This window comes from Daktulosphaira vitifoliae, unplaced genomic scaffold, assembly GCF_025091365.1.
Source record: "Daktulosphaira vitifoliae isolate Bord-2020 unplaced genomic scaffold, ASM2509136v1 Scaffold_1, whole genome shotgun sequence".
Classification (NCBI taxonomy): domain Eukaryota; kingdom Metazoa; phylum Arthropoda; class Insecta; order Hemiptera; family Phylloxeridae; genus Daktulosphaira; species Daktulosphaira vitifoliae.
The window spans coordinates 41,952,138-41,968,571 of NW_026099572.1; the positions used below are offsets into that span (position 1 = coordinate 41,952,138).

At 29.9% G+C, this 16,434-nt stretch overlaps 1 protein-coding gene across 1 annotated transcript in view; it reads right to left on the reverse strand.

Annotated features, from left to right (window-relative positions):
- Nucleotides 1–13,248, reverse strand: part of LOC126906517 (uncharacterized) — a 28,785-nt gene extending 15,537 nt beyond the window's left edge. The window contains exon 1 of the mRNA XM_050687069.1: nt 12,932–13,248. The gene's annotated coding sequence lies outside the window, so the exon portion shown is untranslated. The remainder of the gene's footprint in view (nt 1–12,931) is intronic.
- Nucleotides 13,249–16,434: the final 3,186 nt, after the last annotated feature.

Below are 16,434 nucleotides of genomic sequence, written 5' to 3' on the forward strand. Positions count from 1 at the left end.
AAAGTATGTATGCAGTTATAAAATATAGAATATGAATACGGTCAGGTTAAACGCGTTGAAATAATTCTCTAGCCAAATTCCAGTTGGGAAGTCTCGCGCCAAAAAAGAATCAATCTTCAAGGACACGAATAATTTAAAAAAAATTAAAACCTACAAGTGCTATCTATACACATCCTTTTGTTTCACTTTCACTTTTACTTCTACGACCAGCACAGCCATCACCAACGCCACTGCCGCTTTATTGCTAATTGCATCGACCTACTTATGCAACGTACTACATAGTCTTCCTCAATACTGGAAGAAATACGCGTAACGTTATTTTTTATAATTTTGAAACAAATTAAAACGTACGTTATTCACTATCTCACCGATTTTTTTGTTTCCGTGAGGAAAACGTACATATTTTTTATAACATGTAATATAAGTCAATTTTCCACCTACTGTTTGTAAAACAGAAAATAATTTTCCGAGCTAATAATTGACAAGTTATTATTGTTTTTAATATTACATTACCAATGATTTTTTAAGTAAAAAAAAAACTTCCACGTCAACTATCTGTTGATATTGGTGTGATTCACAATAATGTGATAATCTTTTTGTCTATTAGTAACGATTATTATCATTCCAAATATGGTCTGTTTGTCAATTGCTATGTGTAAAGTATTCCTTATTCTTTCTTAATATTAGCAAATTTTCCGTATTTAGATACTATAAATTAGTTATGACGTCATGTGCAAATCATTTGGATCACACCTTTCAGTGAGTGGGTTGAATGAATTTAAATATTTTTAAGATGACAGAATAAAAAAAATGTAATATCTACCCGTTTGTTAGCAAAAATATGTTTTTTCTCTTTTTACGTTTAAATTACTTAAACAATGGAAGTAGAATTCTATAATTTGACATAAAAATTTTTTATCGTTTCTACTAAAGTATTGCTATTGTCTATTGTTGTGTTTTTGTTAATATAATACTAAAGTAATTGGAAAAGATCTACTGATGTTATGACAAAGTATAAATTATAGTAAGTATTAAAAATACATTATAACACAATTTATTGGTATATTACGACACTAAGAAGATTAGAACAAAACACTTATTATTTATTTTAATTATATCACATTTACAAATAAAAATAATAAGAACACTTATAAAATTAATCTAAATTAACTTTATTGAAATTCTAATTCATATTTACTAGGTGAATTTCTATAGGAAAGTGTAAAATTAATGATACATCGTGTCCACGCAAATATGATTTAAACATACTTATTTAGAGCAATAAGCACTTGAATTCAAGATGTATCCTTGTTTTAAGTATTAATCATAAGAAATAGACAATAAAGATCCCTTAAGATTCAAATGTCTTTAGAAAGAGCATTGTCCTTTAGTCAAAACTGTTATCTATCACTGTCAGTTAAATATCGATCAGGCGTTCTTATGCATTAAGTAAAATAATTAAGCATCTCCATTGTTCCTATACTCATATAATTAGCAAATACATCAAACATTAAATAGGCAGCTTTAAAAGTTAGTCAGCATTTTCGATCGCACACCCATTACTTATGTAAGCGCTGTAATTACTTAGTTAAAATGTTTATTCATCGATGAATATGTTATAAAACGAAAATGTTATAAGATTCACTACTAATAAGTTGAAATATTACTATATTAATAAAATTTATTAAAAACGAAACTACACTTTACTAAAATTATACTTCGATTACTAGACTTTCTGTATTCAAATAAGAATTGTATTTCTAATAGTTGAGTATCAACTAAAAATAAAATATTAAAAATCTATGAGTAAAAATCGCATCAATTAGAAATTTGCACCATGAACCCGTATGATTATCGAATGCTTCATGGAAGTCAGCCCACATGTCTTCATGTAAACTTTAGAATAGACTACGAATGTGACGTGGGGGTACCCGCGCGGTAACAACTAACAAACGGGGGCGTGGGCTCACGATATGCTAAATAACTTTGCGAATAATATTACATATATATTTGAACGACATAATAATACATAATGAGAGGTGGATAGAGCACATACGGTACAAGCCCGTGATTAGTGAACGGCACATTAAACGTGTAGGTCGAAAATCCTTGCGGATCTCTCGATGGCGTCGTCGGCAGCCTACGCGAAGTTTGGACGAAATCGCGCTGAGGTCATCAAACCTCCTTGTGACGTCCATTTATCCTATGTCATTATTCTATGGACAAAAAAAAGTTAACCTCAAGTTTATTTACTCGAGGAACAATTAAAATGATAAGTATTTTTGTATGTCTACACTAGTTTAAAAAAACACAACAAAAGCGCCAATAGTTTAATCGAGGTTACTGCTAACCGTAATATAATCGCACTAGCGGATACGGTCTGTTTAATACAGAAGAATTTCTAAAAATCACCAAAAAAACAATTTCGTCGACTCTGCCTAAGTGTTTCGCCAGACAATTATTTTATTTCTTCATGATTTATCAACCTGTTTTCCTGTAAGGTACTGTAACCAATGTCACTGGTCGTATAAACTCATCTCCCACTTAGAGTTATAGACTTTGGTATTTAACTTAAAAACGGACCCCATAAATGTTCCATTCTCAAAGGTCCCGAGTTAAAGCCTTTTAAAAATAAAACATCATTAAATCAACTAGTATTACTGTAACATAACACCTCGTTACACAATAAAATTAATGATTCAAGTTGTGTGAAATTTTTTTTCGTTCTACTTTATTTTAAAAAAAACTAAAAACATATTTTTAAAAGTATTACTGTCATTAACAATTGTTTACACCAAGCCTACTACATTTTATGAGTCATGAACAATAAATACCTTTGCATTATTATAATCCAAGCACAAGTTACCGCGTACTTTTTAATAGGTATAAAAATCTACATGTGACTGATATAGCTAAGTTCACGCGTAACAGTTATTGTAAATTGACTTAAGACACAATGTTATACTTCATTAAATGTAAGTATAAGGAAGATTTACAATCGAATTCAAAACGTTGATTATTTATTTTTGCTCTCCTCGAACCGGTTGTGCATTTATATAATTACCAACAGACTATAAACACCATACATTTTATTATATCATGCGCTTTCAAACCATTGACCTTGCAGCTTAAAAACTTTAAAGAATAGTACTTAATAAGCATAATTTTGCAATATAAATAATTTATATTTTTTTTTTAAAGCACAAAGAGAAATGTAGCCTTGTCGAACATTTTAATGAAACAGATTATAATATATCTATCAATCAGATGGACATGCTCTTCTAAGTACATAATCTACATTTATGAAAATTTATAATGCAATTTATATTCATACACATAATACCATTTTATATTTTATTTATTAAGTTAAAATATAATTCTCAATTTTTAATTATTTTTTAATTAAAACAGCAACTACATGAATACATATTACACTCAAAGCATGTTTAACAATTCTTCATCATTAAAAACTTGAATTTTTACCGCACAAATGATACAATCGCACATGTTTTTTAGTTTAATTATCAACAATTAACGCATTATGAAGTGAGAAATAACTGGTAAACACGAACACTAATTATCATGAAATAATCAAAAACGATATTTGACAGACGATAAAGATACTGTAAGATAATTTTTTTTGCGTTAGGTAACGTTTTGAAACTTAAGAAAATAATTTAAAAAATTTCGATTTAGTAAAACATACACTTACTCAAAAACTGACCGCTCATTTTTTTCCTCATTAAAATTCTTTAGTTCTATTAATAAATAACGACTTTATACTTGGCATGTTACTGTTGTTACATATAATAAATGGTGACCAAAATAAAAAACTGCAACTATTACAGCTGCGTGTATGTCTTTCTGCATCATGTTAGGTTTTTAAAATTGTCACCGGTTTTTCAGGATTTTCACAACGATGCAATATTTTATCGGGAAATACATTATGCAACCTTGGTGTCTTGCCGCAGGGTGCATGTACCACGGAGTGCAGGATGCATACAAATTGGACCTGTCTGGGATCTTCTTTTTTATTATTATATTATTCTCCTTGTTTAATGCGATCTCTGCCGATAAAAATCCAAACACGTCAACAAGAACAGGCAATCTATGTACATCATATTATGTATGTGTGGGAATTATCATATATTATGTTTTATTGTACGGATATGTGATCCAAGAAAACCACAATAACGTCAACTTGGAAAACGAATGGGAAATAATATATAGCAAGCAGTAGTAATCGAGTTTCCAGATTTAATAAAAATGAAGAAAGCAAAGAAAAGTATTGTGCAGTTAAACAACGAAAGGTACTGATCCGTGATATGTATTTATATTGTTGTAGTAGTTTCACAAACATTGTCATTTTTTTATACAAATTACAAACATGCCTAATTTTTTGACAAAACGGGTTTTTTTTTTTGTAAAAAAACAAATAACACTTTTCACATTAATTTTCTCTGGTATTCTATCTTGTATAATACCGTCAATCGTAAAAAAACTGCGATATAATTTTTTAAGTAGTTTATCTATATTTTATTTATAATAGAAATTGCGCAACATTTTATTTCCTTTGGGTATTTCTACATTGTCACTATTTCTCATTATTGATTCACGTTACTTGCAATAATAGTTGTGTACAACGATTGGCTAAGATGTAAGTGACAACTTCACTGCGAGTGTAAGTTTTCCTTAAACGGATGTGCTCTACATCAAGTAGACGAGACTATAGTAAAAGTAAATATTTCAAAACATAAGCTATTCCCTTTTTTGAATATTCTCATCCTGAATGTCATCAAAAACTCGACGTCAAAATGTACGAGACCCAAAGCTAAATAAGTAGTTCTAGTTTTAGTCATTTTCAGACAATATAATATTGTAACAATTATTAGCCTTAATTTGACGTTTGTCGGCTTAATTTCTATGAATTTTAATACAAAAAAATAAATAAATTCTTGCATTCGTTTCAACGCATTCCGGTTGTCCTCTTTCTATAGAAAACCCCAGGAATCCGCAGTTGAATTAATCAGTCGATAAACAAACTCCTCGAGGCTTGTCATTTCACGCTCGTACAATTAACTATATTGCAATGGTACAATTGAATGTAGAAACGTTAATGCTGCAACATCCGGCCTAACGATCCGCGTATCCCACCGCGGTCGTCTAATTATGAATACTAGGTGCGAAGACCTCGGATCAATACGATTTATAAGAGCGGATTAATTATGTACGAAAAAACATTATCACTGCGGCACATATGTACAATCAATTTACTATATTACAATTCAGCGACGGCCAAATGCGGATAAAAGAATACATGTGGAGGCATTATACGTTGTCGGCTCGTTAGGGTTTTTTCAACAACCGACTACAATAATAACACACACATGCAGCGTAATCACCTCGAGGGACTACCGGCTAGAAGGGGGGCACAATCGCAATTCGACTCCACGAAACAATGGTGGCCGATTAATGAGATCGATAGTGTATACTATTACAATCTAGTGGTGTATACGTTATCGGATCGCACAGAAATTAACATTGTTGGCTGTGATTTTGTTTGTTGGTACCCTAAACACTACGCGACCATCGATGAACCTCAATGCTCCTATTATCCTACGAATATTGTCATCTTGTCATTAGTTTTTTAGTTCACTTTTGTATCATTTTTTCATTATCTTTGTACTCATCTATTTCGAACTTGTTTTCCGATTTCGGTTGCGATACGAGGATATGACAACGCGTCGCGTGCCTCTCGTTTTTCCGATATAACAATGGACGAGACGAATCCTTGACGCGGCCACATCAGACTTCCTAGATTTTGCACAAATCACATAATGCAAAAATGAATTTTAAAAAGTCTTATAAAAAAGCGATTTCCAAAGTTGATGCTGTCCGTATAAGCAATTAATCAGCACTGCATAAAGGATGACCTTAAAACTTGCTATTATCAGAATTACATTATACATGGTAATCATTTTCTGGTTGTTAACCGCACTATTATAGGCCTTGACTCTTGTATAGCTTAATATAATAGAATAAAAAAACAATATTAAGTTATTAAAGTAATTTTCGCGGAGTTACTTCCCCAACTCATGTGTTATCTTTAGAATCGCAAAAAAAAATTTTTTTTTCATAAATCAATTACCATTTCAAAAATACTTATCGCAAAACCTTATAGCTATGTCTTGTTTAATTGACATGTCTCGATAGAATTTTAATTCAGTACGTGAGCATTACTCAGTGTCATTATTATACTGCAACGATGAACTCGATATTTTTACATAGTTGCCTAGGTAGTCTTAATTTAATTTCTACGCTGTAAGTATTTTAAATATTAACATGCCACGGGATCAGTTAATTGTCTCCAAGATGTCTTCTCAACCGTACACATGCGTGCCTCGGTAAAGTGCTCAATCGGATAACAGTGCTTCTGGAAAACACCTGCTCCAGAACCGTCGGTTCTTTTGGACGATTTATACGCACGGCTTCTATCATCATAAGTAAATATATGCACAAGCAAATTTCTCGTGGTTACATGGTTAATTTTGTTTTTTGCAATAGAAGTAGTTAAGATCTTCAAACGCACCGATAATCATCCGCGGTTATTAAAAAATTACCTCGTTGTTTTATCTAAGAATCAATTTCTTTTTAATGCCGATGATGACGAATTAATTAATTATTCATCGTCTCATGCGCTTAATACCATAAATGAATAGGTTTGGCGAAAAACGCAGTACAGAAATAAAACCAAACACATTTACAATGCGATTGCAAAGTTAAAAGCCACAGAGGCGTGTGTTGAATTGGTGTGTACATTAATTATATACCAATGACTGATATGATGCGTTAGTGTATAGGTTTGTCCAAAGAGATGTACGAGCAATTCGGGATTTACACAGTCATCTGAATAAACGAGATAGGCATTACTTGGTGGAAATTCTAATACATGAACAGGTGCGAACAATTAAGTTAGCTACAAAAGTCGGTCTGCGTTACAGTTGAGACATCGATTCAATCGAAATGGTTCGCAGCATACCGGCTTGTCGGCAAAACAAAACGATCGGCTGTTCAGCACTTGGAGCCGTCGATCGAATGTTTAACAGCTAGTTTATGGACATTGGGATGACAACGTAGTACTGTGCGGCCACTAAATGATGATGTCGGTGCACACCACTGCCAACAACCGTGTGAATGTGTCTTTATAACGCGTACCTCCAGTCGCACGGCTTTGGAATATTTTAAATATCGTTATCATCGTGCCTATGACTTAACGGCCGATAACCGCATGCCGACGGGTCAGGCACAATGGGAAATAATGATAAGTAGTATTCGACATTGCGTAGCGTGTGTCCGGCGGCCGTATGTTTCGAACTTTAGCTCGTCGCGAGATAATTGGATTCGTCGTGAACGCGAAGCGATGCTCCTCGTTAGATTTACTATAAGTATCAAATAGAGAATTAAGTAACATTCGTGTTTAGGCTGTTGCAGTGTGTCGGCCGAACGTTTGATTTAAAAGAAAAACCCACATAACGTTTAAAGCAGTTGTCCTCTGTATGCGCAATGGATATTACAGTTCGGTGTGACCAAACATGGTCGGGACTGGTTAATTTAGCATTATCTAACCAATGATTTATCTCCCTCTCCGCGTAAACAACGATCACCCGACAACTGTAGCAGTAACGTACAAGTGTATTACGTTCGCCTTTTTCGTTTCTCTCTTTTTCATTCACCGTAACGTGCACCAACGCATAAGGTCCTCAGTACGATCGACCGAGTATGGACACCGGACGGATGGCATAATTGTATTGCAGTCGGCCTCCGGCGACCATCTCAACGGGCCTTCCAGCCACCATAATAAAAGATCAAAGTTCAAACAACTCGTGGTTCATCGGCCCTACAGCTACTACGGGTACTTTATTCCGTACGACATGCCGTGCACTACTCCTACTACTACTTAGTATACGATTTACAAGTGGTTCCGTCACCGCCACTACCAATAATCCGGTCTTGTTAAGATCAACAACCACTTATTTATAATATTGATGGGAAATCGTGACGTTTCGTCGAACCCAACAAAAACAAAGAGAATAATTGAAGAAGTTACCGTTTCAGTAATTACTATTTAAAAACATAACAAATTATCGAATCGAATTAATATTAGAAAATTATACATATCCCACAACATTACGATATTATTTTGTATTTTTCGTTGAAAACTATAATATTGAATCGTGTTCGATTAGGTTGTTTACGATCTTTAATCAGACTTTTGGCTGTAGTCTAAAACACTCAATCCTCTTTTGTCGTAAATCAATTTAGAAATTAGGTATCGTAATAATTGAAAACTTCAACGATTAATCTATTCGAAATGCTTAATTTTTATTTTGGTATGAATTAATAGTAATTGGAATCGGAATGAGTTTTTAAACGAGAAAAATTGACGGAAACGCCTTTTCATCCGCTCGTATCGTTTCTGTGACGTCATAGCACATGACGTATCCACACACAACCGTGTCCAACATGTAATGTGTCCATTTGTATGTCATCCGTGACCACAGCCAATTCATAAAATAGCCGCACCTGATAATGACATCAATGAAAACAAACCACAATGATATACCGCGCATTTTGTAATAGAATGCAAGTGTAAACATAGCAGATATATGATACTCGACTGGATAAGAAAATATGAAAAAGTAGTAAAAATGTTATGTTTAACCAATAAGAAAACGATTTATCTAAGAAAATCACCGGTCGTTAATAACTTAGTATTCTGTAAGTTATTAGCTTCTTAATACAAAGACTGGAAGTGAAGCGGGGGTTTATTTATTTAAATCTCAGGGCATTAATTAACTGCACTGCTCCACTCGCTTTTTTATTGAAATATTAATATCTTTTAAAAACACTAGTCCAAAAGTTGTTATACGCCAGTCATTTTTTTAGATATATTATATTCTAGTATGTATGTTGACTAAACATATAAAACTTCATTTAAACAACTAAAGTCGATAAATATTTAAGGATAAAATAGGAGAGATATAACCAAATTATTTTCTGGAAATTATAAAACGTAGGATACTATAACTTCTGAAGAGAAAAAATAGTATTATATTACATACCTTAAAAATATCGCGTGATTCATAGTTAAAAATTCACTTTGTATAATAAATATTATTTTAATGCAAGTCAAAATACTGAATTCAGCAATAAATTGAATAATTAATAATTCATTATCAAGGAGGCTAAATTGATCATTTTGAATCACCACAATATTATTTTACAGTGATTTATTCATTCAAAATTGAATGTATTTTTTTATGAGTCATTGATTCAATTTCCTGGAATTTCTTTCAAGTTATTTAAACTGACTCGTTGAGCAAACAGAATATTTGTACATAAACTGAATATAGAAATAATTATATCAATCGAGATAAATTAATAGCCGAAGAATTTCAGTTAAACACTTTATAGTTGGTATGGATTTCAAAAATCTGCATGAGCTTAAAATAAGCAATTATGAAAGATATCTATCACATTTTTGTCACCATTTAATTACATGTTTAACCGCTTATTGCTATTTAATTACCAATGTCATTTAAGTAAACGTAACATGATTCTTATCATTGTATTTGTCATCATTTTTGTCTTCCTCACATCGAACACTATATTTATACAACAATTTATTCATCGCTCTTAGCGAAATGCAAATGACACTTTCTATATTCTGAGCACATAAAAATTACACGTCGTCCATCTAAATTGTTATGTTAGTTCTGAAATAATATTACGACGGGCTATCCTACACGTTTTATACTTGAGTACTAACAAGTTGTATGACCATGTTAATTTAAATACGACACAGCATACATGAATACTGAATATGCACAATTAAATCCATAATATGCCGCTTAGTTCATCTCTTCAAGCAGAAACTAAAATCTCCAATAACTATTGCGGCCTTCGACCACACCTCGAGTATTCAAATTCAGAAACTTACTGTGAAAAGTACCTCAAGTTCAAAATGTGTACCGATTAGAATTGTACGCGGAATAAATATAATATTGATTTGGCAGTGATACTCGGCCAAAGTGTTAAAAATAATTAAAAATAAATTTATATGCACCCGATCACAACATAAATTACATTGGACAATAACAATATTGATTTTATTTCTATTGTCATTGTCTAATGTTTGAATTATTTTACTTCAATTACTTGTAGCTACTACTTGAATACAAACGTCTCTATAAAATAGTTTTCAACTATTGTGTAGTCTTACGTGTTCTTAAGGTCACATTCGATGCTATTGAGTATTTACAATGAATTATGGTACTTTCGGTTACACCTTAACGTATGCTTTAAGAATAGTTCATGGTTATTTAACGGGTGATAGAATCTTATGTGTCGGCGAAACGTATTATCGAAATGGCGGTAAAAAATGAATATAGAGCCTATAATTAAAATAACGTTTTTCGTAAACTAGAGTAATATACTCCTAAATGTTCAGGCAGTTTTACATAACCAGAAATATCATATAAAACATAATATTCGTATAAACGTGTAGTACACGATAAAAGTACATCCGTTGATCGGACATCGACTACTTGATCTTATCTATTTCCAATAAGTACTTCCAGTCGGAACGCGTTTGATGCATCGATTGATTCACTGAAATTCATAAGACCACACAAGACATCCGCAATCGCATGCACGTAACTCTTAATATCCCAGCCGCACCCCTCTAATGTAGTTTTTGATCAAATTCTTCAACCCCGTCCGATTCATAACCTTTTTAATACTATAATGACCATGTTGTCGTTGTATGTTATAATTATGTTATTGCCGGGTAATTGTCATAAGACTTTTTCCTCATATTTCTTTTGACATTGCCCGACATGAAGCAGGTAGTGTTCCGTACATTACTCACAGCATGGAAAATAACCACATAGTAAGACTGCGTTAGCGGCGACAATAAAACGTAAATGGCTACTATTAGATAATTACACTATTCAAACGCACTACCGTGAGAATAAAAGATTACCTATGATGACGACACGATGATCATCGCACGAGTTATAGCTACACGGCGCTTGAGTTCGTAAAAAAGAGGATAAAAAACAATGTCTTTCTTCTATTAGTATGCCGTTTCCGAGTAATCGAGAACAATAAAAATAAAATGAACTTTGAAGTGTGCCCGCTAAACATCTTTGAACATTTTTATAGGACAACATAATACCATTACTACAAGAACTAGAATAAAACATAATTGATAATGATTTTTAAACACGAGTGACTCATACTGTAACAGTAATTATAAAAACCAGAAAAATTCACGGAAAAATTTTATTAATATATATAGGATATAAATATGTTATACATAATAAATGTTTAACTTGGAAAATTAAAAAAAAAAAATATTTGTGATAATGATTAATATTAAACTACGAGAATATGATAAATTTTAGACATTTTAACCAACATTTTAATAGAGTAAATTGTCAACTATTATTCACACTGATTGATGGTAAGAGTAATTCATGTATTGACATATTTAAAAAAAATAATTTGGCAGTTAGTTACTGATAATATATGTCCGTATTTACAAAGAAAATGTTTACAAGCATATAATTATAGTTTAAAGTCAATTTATACAGCCTAAGATAGATTTATTATAAGCCATTTACATCAGTTTAGGATAATTCCCTTTTTAAAATAATGTATAATTTGCATAAGAGCAAATCAAGGGCTGTTTTTGATTATTAACGCCTCTCAAAATAAAAAAATTAAATTTATATTTAATATATATTTATATAAATCAAATTATATTTAGTTTTTCGGCATATTTCATTTATTGTATCTATCATGATTTGTTAAATTAAAATAAACAATAATTTTGAGGAGATAGCTTTTTGTGTAGAACTAAGCATGTATTAATGCAAAATAATAACAAGAAAAAAATTAATAACACTTATGCTGTTTTCCATCATTAAATCACAGTTAATGTACCATGATGTAATTTATGATAGAATAACAGTCTGGAGAACGATGCAATTTTTTCATAAAAGTACGTTTAACATTTTTTTAGTTTTACTAATGGGTTATTTTCATAAAAATTACCGCTATGAAGATAATCTTGCGATATATGACTTTATGAGTATTTATCTGCGAGGTCAATAACATATCTTTAACGACAGAAATTAGCTAGGAAAAGTGTAATAAAAGTAATAAGTCACGTTTTCGTGCAGAAAAATTCTCTAGTATCCATGGAGACATTAGTAGGAACAGTTATCCTCATTTGAAATAAATGTAAAAACTCAATAAAATGTTTTGCAATTGTTACTTAATTTTAAAACATAACGTCTATAAAATTTTGTATTGAATTCTTCCCTCCTTAAAAATTATACGAAGAAAAAGGTTTTTTAATTATATTGGTATCTAAATATTTTATTTTTTTTTCAAGTTATATCATTTTTTTCATAAGTCCATTTATCGGATTTATATTAAAAAAAGTTGAAAATATATATATATATATAATTTTAATTGTATTAATTGTATATGAATATAATTAATTTTTTTTTATTTGACTGATTACGTATATTGATAATTACTAATAATTTAATAAGGACAATTTTTTATTTTTTCATTTTCAATTTGGTGTGTAACTCGGAGATTATTGTTACTCTAGATTATTTTATTTATGCAACTATACCAATTTTCAAAAATATATTATCCAAAATCTTTAATATTAATATTGATTCAATGTAATTCATTTTATCTGCTGTGAAATATGAATGCATGAATTCAATAATTTAGCTATTTAAACACACAATAATAATTATTAAATAACATTTATTGTGATACTATTTATACTGATAGTCTCAGTAAATATTAAAATTAAAATAAATTAATGTTAAATTCAAAATATTACCTTTTTGGATTATTCAACAGGTGTTAAAAATCCCAGACTCAATTTTGGCCAGTCATTTTCAGTTATGAATACTAGGTGAATGAAAGCAAACTTTTCGTCAACTTCACAAGTTCGTAAAGTTACGGAAAATATAAAAAGTTTCACAATACTAAATATGTTATGAAAAAAAAAAAACGGTGGCAGTGACGACGAATTTACACGTGCGCTTTTCGAATGATTTTACACGCCACCGTACGAACTAAAGCCGAAACACACACACTTCATAAAACACGTATCCGATGAGCGCAACATCGCCGGCCGTACTATACGCGTGTAGAGTAATTTTTTAACACGGGAGTCCCCACAAATGTAATCCCCTCCCACGCTTAATAGCGCCTTACCACCGGTTCACCTGGCCTTCCAGTTGCCTGTCGCCGACCGTCTGTCTACCGTTGCATTCTCGAATGTAGTGCATTTTTGATAATACATTTTCGCCGTTAATCCTATAAATTTCAGCTAAACAGAATTATCCAATGGTTTGTTTTTTATATAGAAAAACCCTTACGATTAAATCTAAAATATTTAATGTTGTTTAACATAACAAATGATGAATGTACATAAGAAAAAAATCCGCAAGTTTTATACGTCTATTAATAGTAATTTTTCTATTATCACAAGAATATTCAGTAAATGACTTTACTGGACAGATTAAAATTATTAATACTAAAAGTTTATTTGGTAGTGCACTTTAATGTTACACTAAATAACAATTGATCAGATTGAAGTTCATTCTAAGATTATCTTGTGTTATTCGACAGACAAATTAGATTAAAAGTCAAAATATGAAGACATACTTATCCTCTGTGATATTATACTTGAAAAATAGATACCGGAGGCAACATAAAATTTGCTCTTTCCTACCACTCATAGGAGCTGTTAGGAAGGAGGTTTAGACCTCCACGTATTCCCCCTCAAAAATTAATAAATATTATATATATATATATATATCTGTATAATATAGACATGTATAATTTTTCCATTTTGAGTTAAAAACCAAGCACAATGGGAAAATGACATATTTGGGACTATTATAGATAATAAACAGTAATTAATCATAAAAAACACTGATGTTTTTTTTAAATTGTACAATAATTTTGTTATTGCAACAGAACAAGTCTCAGTTTTTGCAAGGTTATCAAGATGATCAAAAAACAAATTTTACATTATAATAAAAGATGTGATTTTACTTTTATAACATACAACAAGTTTTAAAAAATAAATATATGATAACAAATGTCCAGAAATATTATTATATCATTATTGATAAAAATCCCTTTGATTAATTATTCAGTTTACTGTTGCAGTGTATTATATTGTATTTGTATATTTGTAATTTTACAAATTTTGCTATGTTTTAAAAATTCACTGAAATATTAAATGCACATAATCTCTGGTATACTTTATTAAAATTTCATTAAGGATAAAATGCCTTTTTACGAAAGCATAATTTTTTAAAATTGAAAGGTTTTTTTTTAATTTTTGGCAACGATAGATTTAACTAGATTAAAATAGTTTTTTTTGAATCGTAGACGAACAAAATCGATTTAATGAGAGTTAAAAAATTTCATGAACAAACATAAAAAAATAAGCACACCATTACAAACCAATACCTTTTCATCTTTGCATCGAAGTTAAAAAATGCTTTTGTGTAAGTAAATATTTTTTTTAATTTTGTATACACTACAAAAAACTATAATTATGGTTAAAATATATTTTATATAAAATATGTTTTAGTATATGGAGTATACTTTATGTTTGTATTTACCAGAGTAATTTTAATTTTACGTTATAAGCAAAAAAAGAAATTCGTGGTAAATAATAAAGCAATCATATTTTTTTAACCTATACAAAAAATATATGTCAGATAACTTTAAAACGTGTTAAATAATAATAAATAATGTAATAAAATTTAAATAATATATAAAAATAATAAATTATTATATTAATAGTATAATTAAATGAAAACGAGTGAAACAATAATTATTACCAAATTATTATTTTTTTTTTGTATAATCTTCACCTCTTATAACATGCTATAAGGGGTGTCCATAAAGATTACAACATTAGCATGTTGTAAAGCTTATAGAATTATAATCTAAATATAGATATGGCATATAATTAGGATTTAAAATTTTTTAATAGTTTTGATTGTATTCAAAATTACAAGAATTATTAGTTAGATCTGTTCCACTTTCTTAAGAGTAAATTTTTACAGCCATATTATAGAAAAAAATAGATTAATAACCATTATATCAATTAAAAATTCTATAATATAGGGAAAAAATTTAATGATTATACAAATTGCAAAATATGTTAATTTATAAAACGATGCTTTATTTACATTGAATATTTTCAGATATATCTTATATACAATTGTATATATATAATTGATATGTCGCAGTGTTCAACGTTAAAACGATAGTTACAGATTTGAGGTTGTATCTATACTGTAGGCTTAGTTTATCCTTATTTATTTTTATAAAACTGTTGTGTTATTATTAACAAATGCATTATTTGAGGCTTTATTGACGTGACTATTAATTTAACCTTTTTTTAACTTTACTCAATTCCATCATTTGATTCTTGTACCTATTTCATCCCAAAATCACTGTCCAATATGGATGGCGTTTTAATGCTCCTTTAAAGTATTTTTTGAGGATAACACAGTCTGAAACTAATACTAACTTATTTTACAATTTGCGATAACGATAGTTCTCACTTATTTATATGAAAACCTTTCTTCAATTTTAATTATTTAGACAAATATTTTAATATAAGGCAGCCGTTGAAAAGGTTAAAAACAAATTTTTTTTCTACTTATTAGAAGTGCAATCAATTATTGTAAAACAGTTAGATTTACATGAAATTTTAATAGAAAATACTTAAACATAATCTTTTTTGTTATATTATTTTTATTATAGTCAGATTAACAACCTAAAGTGCAGAAAGGCTGTGAACGTTTTTTCTTTCAATTTATGAGAATGTTTAGGAATGTGTGCTGCATCTTTTAAATCTGTATCAAATTAAAAAATTTTAAGTGTACTATATGAATAAAAAAAGAAAATCATTTGACAATCTATTTATAGAATGTTCAGTAAGTAGGGAAACGGATTTCTATTGTTTTCATTGTTAGTAACAATTGACCTGTTACTTTATTTTTTGAACCTGTATACTACAATTCATAATCAATTTATTTTGTCACTCATAAAAACAATTATATCCAAAAATTTTATATAATGTTAATCACTATCACTGATCCTATAATAAAGTTAATTACGCGGGACACTAATATGTTAGGAATTAAATTTTAAATTTGTTTACATTCTTTAAAATTTGTCGATAAGTGTGCGTTTTAATTTATATTCCAGTAAAATTTAAAAGAAAAGTACTTATAACTTATAAAAAATTGATATTTTTCCCAAAGATTCTTTTATATTTGAAATTCAAAGTTTTAAAAATGTATT